Source organism: Pseudophryne corroboree, chromosome 10, assembly GCF_028390025.1.
Source record: "Pseudophryne corroboree isolate aPseCor3 chromosome 10, aPseCor3.hap2, whole genome shotgun sequence".
NCBI lineage: Eukaryota > Metazoa > Chordata > Amphibia > Anura > Myobatrachidae > Pseudophryne > Pseudophryne corroboree.
Genome location: NC_086453.1, coordinates 228728214 through 228732284, shown reverse-complemented (window position 1 = coordinate 228732284; position 4071 = coordinate 228728214). Strand labels below are relative to the sequence as shown.

The following is a 4071-nucleotide window of genomic DNA, read 5'->3' as shown; positions in this document are numbered from 1 at the left end:
TATAGCAGTACGATACGGAAGGCCACTGCTGTGCCTACCTCTGTGTCGTCATTAAGTATACTATCCATCTACATTCTATACCTGTGGTGCATTTTAGTTTTGCAGTTTGCTGACACAGTGACCACCAGTATACTATATATAGCAGTACGATACGAAAGGCCACTGCTGTGCCTACCTCTGTGTCGTCATTAAGTATACTATCCATCTACATTCTATACCTGTGGTGCATTTTAGTTTTGCAGTTTGCTGACACAGTGACCACCAGTATACTATATATAGCAGTACGATACGGAAGGCCACTGCTGTGCCTACCTCTGTGTCATCATTAAGTATACTATCCATCTACATTCTATACCTGTGGTGCATTTTAGTTTTGCAGTTTGCTGACACAGTGACCACCAGTATACTATATATAGCAGTACGATACGGAAGGCCACTGCTGTGCCTACCTCTTTGTCGTCATTAAGTATACTATCCATCTACATTCTATACCTGTGGTGCATTTTAGTTTTGCAGTTTGCTGACACAGTGACCACCAGTATACTATATATAGCAGTACGATACGGAAGGCCACTGCTGTGCCTACCTCTGTGTCGTCATTAAGTATACTATCCATCTACATTCTATACCTGTGGTGCGCCTCTTTTTTCCTTTGCATCATGTGCTGTTTGGGGACAATTTTTTTGAAGTGCCATCCTGTCTTGACACTGCAGTGCCACTCCTAGATGGGCCAGGTGTTTGTGTCGGCCACTTGTGTCGCTTAGCTTAGTCACACAGCGACCTTGGTGCGCCTCTTTTTTTCTTTGCATCATGTGCTGTTTGGGGACAATTTTTTTTGAAGTGCCATCCTGCCTGACACTGCAGTGCCACTCCTAGATGGGCCAGGTGTTTGTGTCGGCCACTTGTGTCGCTTAGCTTAGCCATCCAGCGACCTCGGTGCAAATTGTAGGACTAAAAATAATATTGTGAGGTGTTCAGAATAGACTGGAAATGATTGGAAATGATGGTAATTGAGGTTAATAATACTATGGGATCAAAATGACCCCCAAATTCTATGATTTAAGCTGTTATTTAGGGTTTTTAAAAAAAAACACCCGAATCCGACAAAAAATTTTCGGTGAGGTTTTGCCAAAACGCGTCCGAATCCAAAACACGGCCGCGGAACCGAATCCAAAACCAAAACACAAAACCCGAAAAATGTCCGGTGCACATCACTAACTGAAACACACAGTAAGAAAATACCAAATTGTGTATTCTGTGTAGCTATATATATATATATATATATGACAAGAATTACTCTCCCACTGCGCTATTTCAAATAAAACACTAAAATTAATTAATTATATGGCTGCCTGTATCCTCTAAGTTCCCTGTTAGGAGGAACTAAATGTGTGAAAATATGAAACGAAATAGAGGAGATGGCGCCAAGGGAGTTATATCAACGCCCTACCTAAAAACGGACCCTTACAGTACTCTCCGGATAAATTACGTCAGATAACAAATACTAACATAAAAATTTATTAAAACAACATATAAACCCGACACAAATGTTCATAAGTATACAGAGTTGATACATTTACATTTGTCGCACAATTTGAACAATCAGTTTGTAGTGATGAGGAAAAAGCGTAGATATATCACTACGATTTCCTCCTTCTCCTTATTGTAGATTCGGAGGTAACATCAGATAATAGATAGATAAATAAACCAACGCGTTTCGTCTTGTTCCAAGACTTCATCAGGGGTAAAATCTACAATTGTAGAATAATAAGTCAAAACAAATACATAGCAATAAGCATCTTACACTCACATATAACATGACATATTGGTATCAAAAGAACATGACATAGCAACATGAGGAGGAAAACAGAATAAATAACATGAAGAAAGAGGAAAAAAGAGAACCAAAAAGCACAGGTTGTGAAAAACATACCTCTTCATTTCAGAACATATTGTCAGCACATAAAAGGTCATTCAAAGATGTATGAACAACGTTTCAATATTTCAATGGGACTTGATTGATACAGCGAGGACCATACCTAATTAAAAAACGTTTAATAACCTTTATTAATTAAAGGACACTTTTTGTTCAATTAGGCAGAGATTGGGATTAATCCAAGGGAACGGCACATACCTCATATATCATCAGCTTGAGTCTGACATTCAGATATTCGAATATGGGGAAGATTCATATGTGTATAGAATCTAACTGGTTCGCAAGCATAAGGAACCTAATAAATTGATTAATTGGGTATTAATTATAAGAACACCTACGAGTTCATAAATAGACCCCTATCTTATTTTGACACCCATAATTATAAAAATTCTGGTATCAATTAATGTCTGATCACTAATGAACAGATCTCATGACTAACCCGTGTGGTTTCTATATATGATACAGAACAAAGCCACAGAATTGGCTATAACAAACACCAATGTTACCACTATACAACGATCCTCTACTAAATGATCTTATTATAACCAGCCATTTATTCATATTTGGAAAACCCAGGACTAATTGTATTAACCATCAGTATAGTGAACCCACATGATATGTTTATTAGGGAAACCCATCCTTTATGGACGGTATCACTGATCTATGATCGAATAATTCAAAGAAATTACTCAAAGTGCTACCCACAGGGGGTGTAGTTCATTAGTGCCAATCATTAAAGAAATCTCTATAATATAGCACATACCTCGTCGGTCAGCAGCTTGAACCTGACACTCAGAGACTCAGGAGTGAAGGCAATTCAAATGGGTATAATGTCTAACCAATTTAGAACACGTGGTAGACCTGGTAAATTAATTGGGTTGATATCAATTAGACCATCTATTAAAGTACCAGTATGGTACAAAGAGTTCCCACCCCATGGAGAAACAAATACTCCTTTCACTTAGTAAGGGGAAGATCTATTAACTATAAAAATTATATAAGTGAGTGTATAACTCATATAACTTAGTTTCATATTCATGAATAAATCTGTCATATTTATATAGTGAATATATATAATTAGTGCATATCATATACTCTTTAAAAAATTACATTTATAAATGATTAGTGGTTAACCAGTCAATAAAATACATATAGTTGGTACAAAGTGTATACTAATAAATGGGACCACTTTCAAAGTTGATAATATACTATTGTAAAATCAAAAACAAAACCTTACCCTCCAGTGGTGCAGTGCTGACAGCCAAGTCTCTGTATAATGAGGCATTGGACCTGATAACCACCCTTTATAAAGGGAAAAGTGATTACATCACTTCCCTTGCAATGTGATTGGTGCTCTATATATATGTGCTCCATTTACTATATTAGAATGGAGATTACTTAACCAAAAGTGCATAGATTTATAATTTTCAAATAATCAAACTAAGTGTATTAACGGTATTATTATGAGAATAACTCCTTAGGAGGAAATACCTAATTGATTAATATTACCCATAATGCTTTTCACTGTCTCTCTGGTTACTATTTAGGGAAACCAAACCTGGCTAAATGCCAGGAATGATGTTGGACACACCCCATCTCATTTAACTCAGTTTCATGTCCTACATATTAGACTGATCCCCTGTGGGTAATTCCCCTTGATCGTATTGCATGACGCTGGAGCTATAATAAATAAATAAAAAAATAAATAAAATAAAATAAAAATAAATAAATAAAAATAAAAAAAGAAAATAAATAAATAAAAGTAAAATTAAAAAAAAAAAAATGGGAAAAAAAACAAAAAAAAATAAATAAATAAAAAATAAATAATAATAATAAAAATAAATAATAATAATAATAAAAAATAAATATTTATAAAAAATAAATAAAATAAAAATAAAATAAATAAAAAATAAAAATAAATAAATTAAAAAAAATAAATAAATAATAATAATAATAAAAAATAAATAAAAAAATAATATATAAAATATAACAATAAAAATAAATATATATATATATATATATATATATATATAGAAATAAACATAAACCTAAAAATAAGAATATTGATGAAAAAATGATAAATAATAAAAGAAGAAATAAATAAATATAATAAAAGTAAAAATAAGTTATAAACA

The 4071-nt window shown here is 33.3% G+C and overlaps 1 long non-coding RNA gene across 1 annotated transcript; it reads right to left on the bottom strand.

Annotated features, from left to right (window-relative positions):
- Positions 1 to 1502: 1502 nt before the first annotated feature.
- On the bottom strand, positions 1503 to 2978 carry LOC134965449 (uncharacterized). Its single transcript, XR_010188368.1, has 4 exons — positions 2700 to 2978; positions 2135 to 2231; positions 1934 to 2039; positions 1503 to 1751 (listed from the first exon to the last, which is right to left on the bottom strand). It is a non-coding gene; the product is annotated as an uncharacterized LOC134965449 (long non-coding RNA).
- Between the last annotated feature and the right edge of the window lie 1093 nt (positions 2979 to 4071).